At 48.4% G+C, this 18,231-nt stretch overlaps 1 long non-coding RNA gene across 1 annotated transcript; it reads left to right on the forward strand.

The window, feature by feature from the left end:
• Positions 1-15,534: 15,534 nt before the first annotated feature.
• Positions 15,535-17,888, forward strand: LOC146435713 (uncharacterized). Its single transcript, XR_014852837.1, has 2 exons — positions 15,535-16,117; positions 17,395-17,888. It is a non-coding gene; the product is annotated as an uncharacterized LOC146435713 (long non-coding RNA).
• Positions 17,889-18,231: the final 343 nt, after the last annotated feature.

Below are 18,231 nucleotides of genomic sequence, written 5' to 3' on the forward strand. Positions count from 1 at the left end.
AACTGCTGCTTCCTTCAGCACCAAGGCTGACACCAGGCAATTATTTCAGGGCTGTCAGGAGCCATCAGCACCCCTTGGAGCCACAGCCAGCATTGCAGTTTATCAACTGCCGAGTAAATAAATCAAACAATATGAGAAACTTCCAAATGTGCTATTTCCGAGGGGCTTTTCACACTCTGAGAGCCATTTGTCTGCTCTGCTCGGTGTTTTTTCCCAGCCAATCTCCATCTGTTTCAGTGGAATTGATACCATTCCTCCAGCTCTGCCCAACCTCCTCCACAGCACTGCAATTAAACAGCAGCACAAGTCACACCTGATGCAGCCTGGAAAAAATGAAACAAAACCTCCTCTCTGCCTCCCTGCTCTGCTGCCTGTCTCTGGGAGGTTTCTTTATTTGCTGTTTGATGTTGGACTCTGTGTGACACATCCATTCCCTTTTTCAGCAGTACAAACTCATCCCGGGTTTGTGTGGTGATGGAGCAATAACAGTGGGAATAAAACCTACCTGTGAGCATCAGGCACGAAACCCAGGCAATGGCTTTGTGCTCCAAGCCTTCTGCACAAATGATTGGAGTTTTGTGGTTAATGCTGTGACTCCCTGAGGGTGACAAATTCCTGAGAACTCCTCCAAAAAGCTTCCCAAGTTTGCTGCTGGACTGACATTCTCTGGGTGTGCCTAGCCAGGAGTTACCCAGCAAGATGCCTTTCAGCAGAACACTTGCCTTTAGAGTCAGCTATTTTTAAATCATTTGTTTTAGAGGAGAACTTTCATTTTATTAAAAAAATCCCGGAAGGATTTGGGCTGGAAGGACCTTAAATCCCATCCAGTCCATGGCAGGGAAACCTTCCACTGTCCCAGGCTGCTCCAAGCCCCAATAAACATATAAACATATAAATATACAAACATATAATCATACAACATATAAACATGTAAACATAGAAAGATAAAAAGAAAGATAAAAAGAAAGATAAATAGAAAAATAAATAAATATAAATACAAGTATAAATATCAATATCAATACAAATATAAATACAAATGTATATCAATATAAATATAAGTACAGATATAAATATTAATATAAATATATAATATAAAGATATATAAATATAAAATATAGAAATATAAATATGAATGAATATATAAATATAAATACAAATATAGATATAAACACAAATATATATATATTATATAAATGTATGCAGATACATGTAAACACACACACATGTGACAAACTCATTCCATCCCCAGAACCACAGACTCACTGAGGCTGGGAAAGGTTTATGTGATCCTCGAGTGAGAGATTTGAGTGACACCACCTTGTCACCCAGACCAGAGCCCTGAGAGCCACATCCAGCTGTTCCAGCTGTTCTCCTGGGTCTGCCCAATCCCTCCCTGAGCACCATTGCCCTCCTGTGCAGGTTTATCCTCAAATCAGCACCACTGAAATCCCAAAGGTGTGCACAGCTCATTTCTGCCTTCCACAGCAGCAGGAGGACTTCCTGAGAGGGCAGATTTGGGAAAGCAAACGAGCTTCCTTAGGAACAGGAAAAGATTGGGAGGAACAGTTTAGAAAAGCAGTGCTCCAGTAACCAGATATTGCAGATAACAAGGAATAATGTGGATAAAAAGGGCGTTGGAGGAGCTGCCCAGGGAGGTTTGCAGTGCTCATCCCTGGAGTGTCCAAGGAGTTCCTGGCTGTGGCACTCAGAGCTCTGGGCTGGGGACAAGGTGGGCATTGGGCACAGCTGGGGCTCTGTGACCTGGGAGGGCTTTTCCAGCCTCAGGGATTCTGTGATTTTATTCTCTTTTCAGCCTGTCTTTCTCTTTGTGGTTTCACTGAGTTTTCAGACAGCACAGAACTTTCTGGGAGTCCTTGGGTGCTGCAGGAATGCAAAGATCTGCAGAACAACCTCTGCAAGCCCAGAGAGAGGGGAAAGGGTGGGAATGAGCTCTGGCAGAGATCCTGGGGAGGAGCAAATCCCCAGGAAAACACTTGAAATGATGTAATTCTATTTGTAAGGTACAAAACCATTCCCATTACATTCTCTTCCCACAATGACAGGAAATTTCACTGCTCACCTGTCCTGTGGCTCTCCTCTGGGCTCTGTCTGTCCATTCCTGGATTGGCCATCCCAGGAGGATCAACCATCCCAGCCCAGCCCTCCTGCTCCACTCTGTGCATTCTGGGGTCAGGAACTCCTTTCAATCCCATCCCATCCTGCTCCATGTTGTGCACAGCCTCTGGGAATTTTGGGAATTTTGGGAATTCCTTTCAATCCCATCCTGTCCTGCTCCATGCAGTGCACAGCCTCTGGGAATTTTTGGGCTGAGGAATTCCTGTGAATTTTTGGGAATTCCTTTCAAGCCCATCCTGCTCCATGCTGTGCACAGCCTCTGGGAATTTTTGGGAATTCCTCTCAATCCCATCCCATCCCATCCTGTTCCACGCAGTGAACAGACTGAGAATTTTTGGGGTGAGAGATTTCTGTGAATTTTTGGGAATTCCTTTCAAGCCCATCCCGTCCTGCTCCATGCTGTGCACAGGCTCTGTGAATTTTTGGGTGAGGGATTCCTGTGAATTTTGGGAATTCCTTTCAAGCCCATCCCATCCTGTTCCATGCAGTGCACAGGCTCTATGAATTTTTGGGAATTCCTTTCAAGCTTATCCCATCCTGCTCCATGCAGTGCACAGCCTCTGTGAATTTTTGGGGTGAGGAATTCCTGTGAATTTTGGGAATTCCTTTCAAACCCATCCTGTCTTGCTCCATGCTGTGCACAGGCTCTGTGAATTTTCAGGAATTTGAGGGATTCCTGTGAATTTTGGGAATTCCTTTCAAGCCCATCCCATCCTGCTCCATGCTGTGCACAGGCTCTGCTGCTGGCAGCCTCTTCAAAAGCTGCTCAATCCTTGAAGTCTGGGAGAGCTGGGGTTGTTTTTTCCAAAGGCTGACATTTTCTGTGGGTTTCATTCCTGCTGCTCCAGGTGGCTCTGTGGATCCCAGGGAGTCTGGATTTGCCTCTCCCAGGCTGGGCTGTGTCCATGCTCAGGATCTCCAGGAAAAGCCTGCTGTTCGTTATGCTCAGCCTGGGATGGATGAATAAACAGATTTCTTCGCAAAAAAAGTACATTTTTGGGATGGAGGGACTCTTCAAAGCAACCTCAGAAACGATGGGAAAGCAGTTCCTGTTCCATGTGTCAGTTCTGTTCTGATTTATGTGTCGTTTGCAGAGTAAAAGTCACCATTGCCTCCCACTGTCTGATTCTGATGCAAGTTAATAGCCTCTGCTTGTGTTTCTTCAGCAGAACTTTATTAAATAAGATTTTCAGCCTAATTAAACCATTTCAGGATTTTGGCTTCCTGTCACCCGAAGATAAGTCTGAAGTGGAAAATGAGGTAATAGCCATAGAAATATAGAATATATTTATAGAGTTTTTATAACTTTTGTATTGTTTTAATTTCAATCCTATTTTCTTTTATGTGACTTTTAAAGGAGGAAAAATGCAAGCAGCAGTTACTGGGAATGGCGACCCTGATATATTTAATAAAATATTAAACTGCAAATGGTAAATGTGATACACATGGCAAAGAGAAGAGTCAGGCCATGGTCACTGCAATGCCATAAAACCCAAATGTGCCCAGAGAACAACACACTTCAAATATTACTTGAGTTTATTGCAGATATAAAGTTAATATCCAGCAAACAGAGCTCAGGGAAAACAGGCTTTACCTGAACTGAGGGAGGCAAAGAGGGATTTCCTTCCTAGGAAAGGCAGGAATGAGGATAAAATGTGGGATTTACTCTCTTTTTTCCAAAAGGAATCCTTCAGTGTGAGCCTGCAAGGAGCAAAAGCCTGTTAAACACTAATATCATTAATTTTGTGTGCAAATCTAGAACTAGTTGCTGGAAGAGGCTGGTTGCCCCTTTCAGCAGCTGTTTTCCAAATACTTTCCCCAGTGGCAGAGCTCATTCCCAGCCCTGTCCTCCTCCCCACTCCATTTCCTGGCCCATTTCCCCATCCCTGCCTCTGCTCTGTGTCACCAGCCTGCTGGGCAGAGATTTGTGGGGCCATAAAAAGCCCTGAATTGAAACCCAAAGGAGTTATTAGTGTTTTATGTTGGGTTTTCTCAGCGATGCACTTCCGCTGTGGCCTCTGGAGCACTGGGAGAAGTGCTGGAGCTGTGAGCTCTGTCCTGCAGCTGGGATGGGGAATGGAGGATTCCTGAAATGGGCTGGAAACAAACAGCCTGAACCTCATCCCAGTCGTGCTGCAGCTCTCCTGATCCACTGTGAACTTGGAAAGTTCCCTGTGTGCTCAGAGGAGCCCAGACTGCCTGGAGATTTACACTTCCACTGCTCCACTTTTTGTTTTTACAGGATATTGGGAAGGAATTCCTGGCTGGGAGGGTGGGGAGGAGCTGGGATGGAATTCCCAGAGAAGCTGTGGTGCCCCTGGATCCCTGGCAGTGTCCAAGGCCAGGCTGGACAGCCTGGGACAGTGGAAGGTGTCCCTGGGGTGGCACTGGGTGGGATTTGAGGTCCCTTGAACCCAAACATCCAGAGGATGGTTCGTCTTTGGCTGGAATCAATTCCTTGAAAACATCTCCCAGCATTTGCAGCTTCAATAATTCCTGTTTGTGATGTTTTCCCGCCTTACCCAAATCTGTTTTTCTGGGTCATTTAAGGTCCCAGGGGAGGGAATGAGGTGACCCAGAGCTCCCAGGAGCACAGAGGGGTGGGAGAGGTTGGGAAGCAGAGGTGGCAGGAGGGCAGAGTGCCCTGGGCTGGGGGCATGGAGAGACAGCTCTGAGGGACATTCCTGGTGGGAAAAGGGCAGGGAGGAGCATCCAGCAGGGATGGGGCATGCAGCTGCTCCAGCCCTGAGCTCAGGGTGATTCCAGCTTCTCCTGCTCTCCTGGTTCTGCACAGAGCATTGGCATGGAGCTCACAGCCCTGCCAGGAGCTGGGGGAGCTGAGCCCTGCCCAGGAACAGCCCTGCTTTGGAACTGCTGGTGAAACAGGCAGATAGGAGAGATAAAAATACAGGAATTATTAAATTATTATTAAACAAATTATTATTTAATAATTACTTAATAATTTATTATTAAATAACTTGTTCTTTAATAATTACTTAATAAATTATTATTAAATAAATTATTAAATTCATTTATATCTACTTTAAATAAGTAACATAGTTGAAACAGACCACTGTAATTTGCCAAATTCTTCAGGGATGTCCCAAAGGCAAATAAAAGGTACAAGTGAGCAACCCCTCTGTGCAGCTGCTGAGGATACACTTGTTACCTCTGCTTATTTCCCACTCAGTTAACTCAGAATCCCTTTTTTTAACTCTCCTCCCGTGAGAATTCATTCTGTGCCTCCCAGGGATGGCTGTGCAGATGATCCTGAGCAGAATCCCAATCTGTTCCCTTTGCCAGGACACATCTGAGTCTGAGAGCTTCCTGCCTCCAACTTCCCATCCAGATCCTGCTTTTAGCCTTTGTTTGAAGGCAGCAGTGCTTTTCCATTTCATTTATTCATGGAATGCCATCTCCTCCTGCCCTGCAGTGCCACACTGGGTTCCCATCACTTGGGGCTGTGCTTCCTTAAAGCACTGAGAGCTGCACTCAGAATGATCCCATTGCCTTCTGCTGATGGTGATGCCTGATGGCTCTTTGTCTTTTCTTTTTATACCCTTTTTATACATTTTTATACCCTTTTTATCCATTTTATCTCCTTCCCCTCTCCCTGTCCCTTCACAAACACTCCCTGTACCTCAGCCCCACATGGTTATAACTCTGTACTCTGATATTTAGCTCAGGTTGGATTCTCCAGGGGGAAGATGAAACATTCAGAACTCTCTCAGAACTAGAGGCTCCAACCTTGGCTGAGCTCCTCTCTGGAACATGTTGGTGTAAAGCAGGCTGGAGTCTCACTTGGGGGCAATTAGAATAGAGGGACAATGACTGCATTTGTTCAGTTTCTCATTGGGATTTTAGGTAGATCTGCTGCTCTGTGAGCTCCATCAGTTTGTACACACATTGCACACAGTGTGCTCTCGGGGTGTTTCCACCTTTGCCCAGCTGAGCACCTGGGATCCTATTAAACCAAGGGAATTCCCTTTTCTCCTTTACTGCTGCATTTGCTCCATATTTTACCAGCTTTCAGGCATCACTGGCTTTGGGCAGGAGGAGCAGCTTTTATCAGCCCAGCTGAGGGCGAAGGATGAGAATTTGAGCCTCACCCAGGGCAGATCCTCCCCAGCCCTGCCCCAGCCATTCCCACACATCCCAGAGCACCCAGCAGCCCCAGCCAGCTGGCCTGGGGATGAGCAGAGCCAGGCTGGGGCAGCAGGTGAGGGAATGCTGATCCAGAGCTCCTCTGACAGCAGCACAACACATCTGCAGCAGCTTTACAGGATGCTTTACAGGGTGCTTTACAGGGCAGACTGAGCTCCTCCCCAGATAAACGTGCAAAGCTCTGTGGGCTGGGCTGCCACAGCAGGAGCTGAGCTCCCGGGAAAGGTGGCTGTGTGGCTGACAGAGGCTTTTCTGAGGTGCTGATACCTCACCTGGCTGTGCCAGCAGCTCCTGACATGCTCATGGATTCCAGCTGCAGGCTCTGAACGCTCAGCTTTGCCTGGAGCTGCACAAAGTTCCTGTAATTCGTTATTAACCAGGGGGGATTTTGGATGCTTTGCCCTCCTCCAGATTTATTCCTGCTGTTTTGCAAGCCCACAGAAGCAGTGCCAGTGAAGCACAGCCCATCCCAGGGCTGTTCCAGCAGAGCTCTGCTCCACAAGCTCAGCTTTCCGAGGGAATTCTGGAGCCGATGGATCTTGAAGGTAGCCAGCAAAAAACCCACAGGGTTTGGTTCAGTAAATGCTAGATGACTAAATTATTTTGTCCTGTAATGGAGGACATTGTGCAGTTACTGCAACCAGGCACTGAAATCTGAGAAGTTCTTTTCCATAAATATCTCCAGTTTTAATAAGCTCTTGGGAATGAATGCAGTGAGTAGTTTTATTAATGCAGTTCAGCTACCCAAACTATATTTTACCCTCTGAATGGCTGTAGTGACAACCAGGAGCTGCAGGCCCGTGTTTTCACTTTGAAGCTCAGAACCAGACAAGCAGGAAATATTTTGGTGCAGTTCATGCACTGAAGAATCCTCAGAGGCACAGGGACCAAACATTGGAAATGATGAAAAACCTGACAGGGAGACTTGAAAAGCTCCTTCGCTGCTTCCACTTCACTCCTGGTTTTCCTAAACAGGTGGAAATTACCCAAAATCAATGATGAGAGTTGCAAGGTCAGGAAAAGAGCAGCTCTGAGTTGACTCCTCATTTCAGGGCCGATTTGCCTGCCAGCCCAGCCCTCCCTTGCCAGGGTTTGAGCAGCTCTGACAGCTCATTAATTATAGAGGGAGATTGCAGAGTGGACAGCAGCAGTGGCACCAGAGGATTCATCTCTGCTGTCAGCTGCCTAATGTGCATCCCTTCTCTTGCCACGGCAAACAATACTTCCAGTAAATCTTTGTCCATCTCCCATCTCCAGGAAGGAAATCAGACATGACATTCACAATTGCCTCTGTATTCTCTGGGAAATGCACTCCTAAATGCCAGACATGGAAATATATTAACACTTCAGCGTCACGTCTTTCCCGTCAGCCCTGTGCAAAGGCAGAAAGCGTTTCCCAGGAATTCCAGAGCAGGGCAGTGGTGAAAGGGCAGGGTGAGGAGGGAGCAGAGAGGCTCCTGGAGCTGCTGAGGGCACCAAGCTCAGGGCTGAGCAGGAGAAATCCTCTGGTTGCCATCAGTTCTGCAGGAGCCCTGAGCCCTGCTCGGGGATCGATGGAGCTATCAAAGCTCACTATTGACGTGTGCCTGAGCATTTAACAGCCTTTAGCTCTCCAGGAAAACCCAGGAGGGCTCTGCAGCCTCGGGAAAGCTGAGAGTGTGGAATATTTCACATTTCTGCCATGGCCATGGCAGCTTTGCCTTCTCAGCCTGTGGTTTCCCTCTCGGTGAGGCAGGAGGTGCTGAGCTCTTCCTGAGTGAGAAGGGAGAGCTCTGGCTTTCCAAGGAAGGAGGCTCTGCTCCTTGCCTGACTTCAGGAATTTCCGGTAAAACACTGAAAACTTTCTCTCTCACACTCTTCTGAAGCTTTAGCGAAAATAAATGAGAATACTGAGGATTCCTCTCATCTGCTGTGTGCAGTGCTGAGCTGTGAACAGGAGCTGCTAAAGCTCCACCAGGTGAGAGTTCAAAATAAAGGCAGCAGGTATTCCAAAGGTGTGTATTCCTAATTCCAAAGGTGTGTATTCCTAATTCCAAAGGTGTGTATTCCCACCTCCAAAGGTGTGTGTCCCAGCTGGCATCATTTCACTGTGGCAAAGAGAAGCATTTTCAGGAATTTCTTCTTCCCAGACTCTCAGCCTGTTCACTTCATTCGTATGCAGAGGAATGGCTTTCCATTGACAGGGTCAGGGTTAGGTGGGAGATTGGGAATTAGGAATTCCTGGCTGGGATGGAATTCCCAGAGAAGCTGTGGCTGCCCCTGGATCCCTGGCAGTGTCCAAGGCCAGGCTGGACATTGGGGTTGGAGCAGCCTGGGACAGTGGGAGGTGTCCCTGCCATGGCTGAGGTGTGATGGATGGGATTTAAGGTCCTTTCCCACCCAAACCTTCTGGGATTCTGGGATTCCCCCATGGGAAGGAGGAAGAGAAACATCCTGGGCAGTGGAAGTTTGGGACAAAAACTTATCTGGCCTGGAAGAGTGAATGTCCTTCCCTGAGAAGGATGTGCCACCCACAGTGCCACCAAACACCCTGAGCACATTCCTTGTATTTCTCCTTTTCCTTCATTTCCCATCTATATTTTCTTCCCAGCCTTTTAACATCTCAGCTAAATCAGCGAGCCTGGGAAGCCTGGAGCTGTCTGCATTTGGAGTTCAGCTGCTCTGAGCCTGGCAGGAGGAGCAGAGGCTCCTCTCCCTCCTCCAGGACCTGTGGAGCTCAGGGGTGCAGCTCTGCAGGGCTCTGTCCCACTGGCACAGGGAAACTCATTTCCAGCTCTCCCACCCCAAAAGCAGCTGGAGATTGCTGATTTGGGAGCAGCATGAGCTCCAAAGCCACGAGGCAAGGGAGCAGCAGCTCCAAAGGCAGCTCAGGGATTCATCCCCTGCGAGATGAAGGCACAGGGAATTCTGCAGCCTCTCCTGCCCCAGGGCTGAGGCCAGGCTGGCCAGCAGGGACTCCATCATTTCAAACATTTCAAAGGCCTGAGGCATTTCTCATTCCCTGGTTGTGTTAATCCACTAAATTGTGCTGCCAAGGGCTGAACTGAGCATTTAAAAATATGATGGCAGAAGGTTCTGAGAGTCGTGAGAAGAGCAACAGCAGAAAAGGAAATAAAAATTCTCCTAGTATGAAAAACTGCATCAATATTGTCATGGAATATCCTGAGCTGGAGGAACCCACAGGATCATCCAGAACAGCTCCTGCCCTGCCCAGACACCCAACAACCCACCCTGTGCATCCCTGGCAGCCTCAGGCTGTGCCCATTCCCTGGGCAGTGCCAGCACCCTCTGGGGAACAACCTTTCCTCATCTCCAGCCTGACCCTCCCTGGCACAGCTTTGTGCCAAAGGAAAGCTAAAGGTCTGTCTTGACACAATTTCCAATTTCCAGCAACAAAAGCAAGGTCACTTTGCCAGAGGATCCTCCAGCCTACTCTGTGAAAGGCAAAAAAACATCCAGGTGGGAAACAAAGCTAAATAAAGCTGTATGAAAGATGGTTTGGGGGTTGCAGGATAAATGTTGTTTTCTTGTTTGTGTGTTAAGCCAATGAGGACCAATGTACAAGGAACTGTGGTAAAATACCCATTACTGGAAATTTTTTAATCAAACATTTGGTTTTTTTTTAAAGAAGTGCTCCATTTGTAGCAGAACACCCTCCAGAGAAGCTCTCCACTCATAACTACATGGGAGGTCATGGTTCATCATCAAAACGGTCCAAAACCCTCTTCAGTACCTGGTTTTGGTGTTCCCAGCTGCACAGTGACCTCTCTGGGATGTCCTAAACCAGCTGAAAACGTCACATCCTCACCTGGAACCACCATAACTTGAATATCTGAGTTAACAAGTCGAATTTGGGGAGTCCAAGCAATGCTTGCTGTGTCAACTGCCAAATCCCTGACTTGTGACACCTTGGAGAACCAGCAGGCCCTGAGCTGGGCTGTCCAGGGAACTCCTCATCCTCTCCTGCTGGGTTCATTCTTCATTCCAGTCCCCAAAAGTGCCCTCAGGACACCCAAAACTGCACAGAAAGGGTTTTTCATGCAGGGCTTTGCTGCAGGTGCTGGAGGAGGTTGTGTGGGGCAAACAACCCACCCTGTCCCCATGGAAATCTGGGAAGTTTTCCCAGGTTATTGTGAAATCTCTCTCCCAGCCACTCTAAATCCTAATAATATCCTCCAAGTGCCAGATCAGCATCATTTCAATTTATCACCAATGTTTTTAATGACTCTGGTAACAACTTGGCAATACAAAATAAACCAATATTTGATCTGCCCGACAATGGATTGGAAATCTTAAGTTGATCTTAATTCATCCCTGCTATAAAATCCAGTATTTGTTACTGCTCCGAATTGCTCCATGGAAATATCAGGTTCAGTTTCTATGACAACAAGAGCCATAAATGCCAAAATTCTTCCTGTTCCCTTTCTGTTTTCAGCTTGACAATGAGCCATTTTTTTCATTCTTTTAAATTAACCTTTCCCTTTCCTCTGGAAATGAATAATCCAGACAGAACTTGCTTTCCCTGCTCTGTTCACAACGTCCAGTCGTTTCACCACAGCTGAGCTGTGCCTGGAGAACTGGAAAAAACTCTTTTCCTTTTCCCCAGGGAATATTCAGACCCTGGAAATGGATGAAAGGTGGCAAAAGGAAGCCCAAGGATAAGCAGTGATGAGGATAAGTTGTGCTCCCAGCTCAGCTACATCCATGGACAGGATGGACAAGACAACAGCAGCTGCCCAGAATTTACAGAGAAACACCAAATTAGCACCTTTGTCACAAAAACCAACAGATAAAAGAACAGATAAAATCAATAGACAAGAGAGGAAATATTTTTGGAGCTCCTTGTCAGAGTTTTGGGGTCATTTTGAAAATCCACAGCTCCCCAGCAGCAGCTCCCTGGAGGGAGAAACACGTGGAAAAATCCTTTATGAGCAGGAAAATCCTTTATTTTCCTTGGAATTGCAGAGACCCAACCCTTTGGAGACTGGGAAGGGCTGTGTGGCAGTGGTTCAGGGTGTCCCTGTCCCGCTGGCAGCCCGTGGTGTCCCCAGGAGCACATGGCCTGAGGTGCCTTGGACAGCAGCATTCCCAGGACACTGAACTCCATCTTTGCTCTGGAGAGACTGAGTGCCTCCCGTGAACTTCTGGGGTCCTGCTGATTTCTGGGGCTCCTTTTGGCCACAAACACCCACAAACCCTGGGCTCTCCCTTGCCCTGCAGGGCAGCACACAGCTGTTTGTTGGCTCACATGCACTGCTCCCAGCACGACCAGCACCACCTCTTCCTCTCCCCAGAGAGCTCCCAAACCCAATCCCACCTGAGCTCCAGGAGCTGATGCAAAGTGCAACACGTGGTTTATGGGAATCCCAGCACAGACCTTCTGTAAGAGGTGGCAGAAGTGTTGCCCTGGTTGCTGCTGAGGGCTGGAAATTGTGGGAATCACTCCCAGTTCCTCATCCGGCGTTTGTTTCCCTCTTCCCTGCAGGGCTGTCTGAGCTCAGCTCTGCCCTGGGAGCCACAGAGCTGCTCTGAGGGTGAGCACAGCCTTTCCCTGCTCGCAGAGGATGGAGATGTCCCTCAGCAGGAGAGCTCTGTGCTGCACAAGGACTGTCCCAGCACAACACCAGGAGAGGACATGAGGAAACAGCCCCAGGTGGCACCAGGGGAGGGTTGGGTTGGATTTTGGGGGAAATGGAGCCTGGGAGTTGTGGCTAGCACAGGTCTTTCTCATGAGAACATTTCACTGTGTTTTATAAACAAAGATAAAGTCTGGATGTTTTTCAAACAGTGTCTCGAGATTTGGGCAGTTCAGGCCTGGCCAATCAGGCCTAGGGGGAGGTTTCTGGCTGACCAATCTGGGCGACCTCTGAAAAGTCTATATATATATGGAAATCAAAATAATAAAGGCTCTTTCTTGGCACACTGAGAACTGGGGTTCTTTTCTCTGCTAGCAGCTCAACAGTGACAGGTAGTCACTTTCTGCTTGGAAAATATTTCCTGTGACTAATTTTTCATTCAGTTCCAGCTCTGAGCTGGCTGCTCATCCCCAGCACTTGCTATGCAAATATTCCTTCCCTTCCTGCTCCCCTTTCCTGCACCAGTGTCCCCTGGGCCACAGCATCATGGACACAATGGGCAGGAACATTTTCACTGCTCTGTCTCTGAGGTGGAAATAGAAGATGCTTGACTTCTGCCAAAAGTTCAACTGCTGGTTGGGGAAACTCAGAAAAAAAAAAGTGGATTTTCTTCCTGTAGTGGTTCATGCCTTTACCCTTTCTTTGCACTGTTCTGGTCCACTGCAGTCACTCAGCTCAAAGCCTCACAATTCTGGGGCTAAAAATTCCTGATTTCCCCACTGCCCTGACTGTCTCTGGAGGATGTGCTCAGGAATCTTTGCCTGAAGCCCAGCGCAGCCAAAATACAGCAGGAGCTTGAATCCAAATTATTTTGTTGGAAAAATTAAAGCCTGGTAATCCTTCCCTGCAGCACAGCTCCTCCACGCTTTGCCCCTGAGGTGCTCCATGGATCCACGAGGAAATCTGGGCTGGAAGCAACTTCCCAAGGCTGGAATTCTTGTCATCCTTCAGGGGAAAAGCTCATTTTTGAGAGGGACAGATCAGCTGAAGGCAGAGATTTCACAGCCTGAAGGCCTCCAGCACAAAGCACCGAATTTAATGCTCCTCATTTTGATGCAGGTTTGTCTGTCTAGAGAAGCCTGGCATGCAGGAATTATTTTTACATTTTAGGGGTTTAGTCTGATTCAGGCTGAAACCTGAATTGGTCTTTTTTTTTTCCTCCCCCCACAAATTAAATCAGCTTCTGTTTACATTTACATTTTCACTGAAACTTCTGCTGCTTCCCAAGTCAGGGACATAATGTCTTCTCATAAAAACCTCATCAAGCATCAACTAAAATTCTTCTTCACTCTCTTTATGCTCACAAACCATTCCTTTTTTGAATACCTCCAGTAAGTGATGCTAAACTTCACCATCTGCCAAGATTTTTATCCCATTGTATTTCTTTTTCGCTCCTGAAGATGATAATTTGCTTATATTGCTAAGCCATTCCACCTCTCAGTATTTTTGCCAGGCATTATCATATCTTTGCTTCTTAATTTTAATAGTTTGTCATTAATTTACATCCTCAACGATCTATGCAGCCTAAATCAGCAATCAGCTTCATTCAGTGCTGGTCCAGAAGTAAAGAGCTCAGAGCAATAAAGAGAATTTTTGCCATTATTCACAGAATGCCTTTGGTTTTGCACTGACCCAGAGCTGAGCTCTGTCTGGGCTTGTCTTGTCCTGAGATTTCTGAGCTGTTTCAGCTGATTGTGGAATATTCTGGTATTATTCTAGTAGTATTAATATGAATATTAATTTGGTAATATTAATCTGGTAATATTAATCTGGTAATATTAATCTGGTAATATTCTGGTAATATTCCAGTAATATTCCAGCCCAGTTATTTGGGCTCCATGGAAATCCACATGGTTATTCCCAGCTATTTGGGCTCCATGGAAGTCCATGTGGTTGTTCCCAGCTATTTATTTGATCTCCATGGAAATCCACATGTTATTTCCAGATATTTGGGCTCCATGGAAATCCACGTGGTTGTTCCCAGTTATTCTGCTCTAAAATGCATAAAAATCAGCCCAAACTGGTGTGAAACAGAGCAGGAGGAACCCCCTGGCACCAGTTTGTGCCTTCCAGGGAAACCAGTGATGGCTGAATATCCCCATGGCACAGACGTCTGGAGTGCTCTATTTTCATTAAAATAACCTTTCCAATTAAGCATAAGAAATTATTAATATTCTTATCTATTATCAAGACCCTCTTTCATATCCATCAAGCCAGCAGCATGAGTCATAATTGAAATAAAACCTATTTCTGGGGCTCTGTGATCCACAGGTGCAGCTGCAGGAGAGGAGAGGCCCAGGGAAAGTAGCAGGAGGCTTTAAATAATTCTGATTTATGCATTGGGTGATGGCAGCGAGTGAATATGCCAGGCCAGGTTTGGGGTTGTGGCACCGTGAAATTGATGAGTGAACACAGAAACTGAAGAGATGTCTTTTCTCCAAAGTTTTTACAACCTAAATGGAACCAGAGATGAGGCAAACAGAGTGAATTTGTTGCTGTTTGGCCAAACTTTGTTAAGCTGCACCTTCAGCCCTTAAAGCAAACTGATTTCCTGAGGTCATAGCTCCCAAACACAGCCTTTCAACCACTCACATTTTCCACTGTTTCCCATGATCCTGACCGAATTTGTCCCATTTTCCACCTGAGGAAATTCTCCTGCCCACAGCAATGGGGAATTAGGGAGAGATTTGTGTTTGTGGGCAAGGAGGGGATTGGGATAAAGGGCTGAAAATGCAGCAGGTGAGGGACAACTGCTGCAGGGCAGCTCAGCCCAGGGAGGGAGCTGACAGCAGAGAGGACACAGCTGAGCTCCAGTGAGAGCCTGCAGGGACCAGGGGGACAGCAGTGCCAGAGGGAAAGGATGGAGAGAGCTGGGGAGAGCTGAGCAGCCTGAGCACAGCAGCTGCACCAATGGCTGCTCCCTCAGCATCCCTGAGAGCTCAGAGCATCCTCAGCATAGCTCAGGGCACCCTGAGCACCCCCTGCTGCTCCCTCAGCACCCTCTGTGAGCTCAGAGCTCCCTCAGCACCCACTGCTGTTCCCTCAGCATCCCACATGAGCTCAGGGCACCCTGAGCACCTACCTACTGTACTCAGCATCCCCTGAGAGCTGAGAGCACCCTCAGAGCCTTCTGTGAGCTCAGAACACCCTCAGCACCCTCTGTGAGCTCAGGGCACCCTGAGCACCCCCTGCTGCTCCCTCAGCACCCTCTGTGAGCTCAGAGCTCCCTCAGCACCCACTGCTGTTCCCTCAGCATCCCACATGAGCTCAGGGCACCCTGAGCACCTACCTACTGTACTCAGCATCCCCTGAGAGCTGAGAGCACCCTCAGAGCCTTCTGTGAGCTCAGAACACCCTCAGCACCCCCTGTGAGCTCAGAGCATCCTCAGCATAGCTCAGAGCTCCCTCAGCACCCACTGTGAGCTCAGAGCACCCTCAGCATAGCTCAGGGCACCCTGAGCACCCCCTGCTGCTCCCTCAGCACCCTCTGTGAGCTCAGAGCACCCTCAGAACCTTCTGTGAGCTCAGGGCACCCTCAGCATAGCTCAGGGCACCCTCTGCATGCACTGCTGCTCCCTCAGCACCCACTGTGAGCTCAGGGCACCCTCAGCACCCCCTGCTGCTCCCTCAGCACCCTCTGTGAGCTCAGGGCTCCCCACACCAGCAGCTTTGGGATCCCAGCCGAGCTGCAGCCACATCCTGCACAGAGCCAGGAGACACCCAGGGGATTTGGCTCTGCTGAAGGGAGTTTTCAGGGCAGGGATGACCAGGGAGATGATGCCAAGGAATGGAGAGCTGATCCGTGGCTGCTGAGTCTGACAGCCCCGAGCTGCTGAGCGCAGGGACAGCGGCAGGGCTGAGCCTCATCAAACACTTCATTAACTCACAGACAGGCAGTGCAAAATGGAAAAGCCTTCACCCAGAAAGTGGAATCAGATTTTGCTTTTTACAGGGCACGTGGCCTCGTTCTTTATCCTTTAATTTATTTATTGTGGTGAAGAAAAGAGGCTGAGAGGATGACACAGGACTCCAACATCCCGGATTACCTCATGTGCCCCCACAGGCGTGTGCTGCTGCAGATGGCACGGGATAAATTTAACTGATCCCGTCGCTGGGTGCTTCCAAACAGCTGAATTCCACATCTTGCTGTGCCCAGAGCCTCAGTTGCTGCAGCTGAGCAGGTTTGTGGGGATGCTGCAGCAGCCGCTGCGGGGGCAGAGCTACCCCGAAGGAAACAGGAATTTATATTTGGTTTCACAAAATCACCAACTCGTGGAGTGGTTTCAGCTGGAAGGAACCTTAAATCCCATCCAGTGCCACTCCTGCCATGGCAGGGACACCTTGCACTGTCCCAAGGAGGGTGGCAAGGCTGGTGAGGGGCTTGGAACACAAACCCTGTGAGGAATGACTGAGGGAGCTGGGGGTGTTTAGCCTGGAGAAAAGGAGACTCAGAGGAGACCTTGTCACTCTCTACAGCTACCTGAGGGGTGGTTGGAGTCAGGTGGGGTTTGGTCTCTTTTTCCAGGCAGCAGCTGACAGAACAAGAGGACACAGTCTCAGGCTGTGCCAAGGGAAATTTAATTGGCTGCTAGGAAAAAGTTTTTTACTGAATGAGTGATAAAGTTCTGGAATCATCTGCCTGGGGAGGTGGTGGAGTCACCATCTCTGGGTGTGTTTAAAAAGAGATTGGATGTGGCACTCAGTGCCATGGTTTAGCTGAGGTGGTGTTAGGGCGTGGGGTGGATTTGGTGATCTTGGAGGTCTCTCCAGCCTGGTGATCCTGTGATTCTGTGATTTTGGGATTCTGGGATTCTGGGATTCTGGAATCCCAGGCTGCTCCAAGCCCCAGTGTCCAACCTGGCCCTGGACACTCCAGGGATCCAGGGTCAGCCACCGCTTCTCTGGGCACTCTGGTCTTGTCCATGAAGCCTTTGATGCCCGAAGATCTCCATGGCTTTCCCTGCAGCCCAGGGCAAAGCCTGGAGCCCCTGATCCCAGCCAGTCCCATGGGGTGTGACCCTGGAGGGGACACAGTGCTGTGTCAGTGTCACTGCTGTCCCCAAGCTGCCCCTGCAGCAGTGATGACCCCACGATTGCTGCCCGGGAAGGCAGGGATGGAGGAGCTGCTGCAGGTTCATCCAGGCTTTGTCACCACGGGGTGACACCAGCAGGCATCCCCTGTTGTGGTGACACCACCAGCTGTGGTGACACAGCTCAGCCCCTGGCAAGGACAGCTCCTCACCACATCCCCTCGCTGTCACCCCCAGCCCCTCCCTGCTCCCAGCAATCCAAAACGCCAGCAGAAGCTCCAAATTAACACCTGCAAACCGCGTTGCATTTTCCCTGCACACAAAGCTGGGGATTTTTCCCCCTCGGTTGCAAAGAAATTCGAACAAATAATTTAGGGGGTGGGGGAAAAAAAGCAAATCACCATTTTTTTGCTCATTCTTTTGGAAAGAGAAGAGGTTCAGCGAGCAGCAGGAGGAGAGGCAGGGATGGAGTGCAGAGCAAATGATGTCCCGAGGGGATGCTGGGGGAGCACAGCCCATCCCTCTGTGCTCTGCAGCTCCTCCTGCCACACTCCCTGCATTCAGACCCTCCCAGGGCAGGTGTTTGGTGGATCAGAGCCTGCAGCCCTTTGCCCAGCAGCGATGTTTCACAGCTCTACAGAGCTTTTTGGAAAGGAAGGTTTCCCTCACTGTGTTTCCCGGTGCACAATCCCAGCGGAGCAGGGCTGCTCCAGGGAGGAGATTTTTGTGTGCTGCTTGCTTATGCCTTATTTGCATCTTCCAAAGGTGCTGCTGAGTGGGAATTCAGTGCTCCAGCTCCATCCTAGTGCTTTTCCAACTCCTGTGCATATGCAATAATTTGTACTCGGAGATGTGCAGTGACCTCTTTTTTTTTTCAGTGCAAGAAATGTTTTCATTAAAAATAAAATAGCAGATACATCAAGACATTTCCTCTTGTAGAGCCTCATGTCCTGAATATCAAGTAGGAATAGCCAGGCTGCACAAAGCTTCCTGATGGTGCCACACAGATAAAAACAGGAGAGGCTGAGAGGGAGATCGGGCTGTTGTGTAAGAGATAAACCAAATTTACGGGCTCTGGAACTTCCAAAAACAGATCAGAGAATCAGGGAATGCATTTAATGATAATGTATATAATATTGATAATAATTATTCTAATATTTAATAATCCCTGATTCCCCCAAATCAGGGCCTGAGGAGATTTGAGGAGCAAAAAGCTCCATTTTGTAGCTATTCCCTCACACCCCCTTTAATGTGGAGCTGTGTTG

Source organism: Lichenostomus cassidix, chromosome 5 (genome assembly GCF_008360975.1).
Source record: "Lichenostomus cassidix isolate B80296 chromosome 5, HeHo_3.0, whole genome shotgun sequence".
NCBI classification, from domain to species: Eukaryota; Metazoa; Chordata; class Aves; order Passeriformes; family Meliphagidae; genus Lichenostomus; species Lichenostomus cassidix.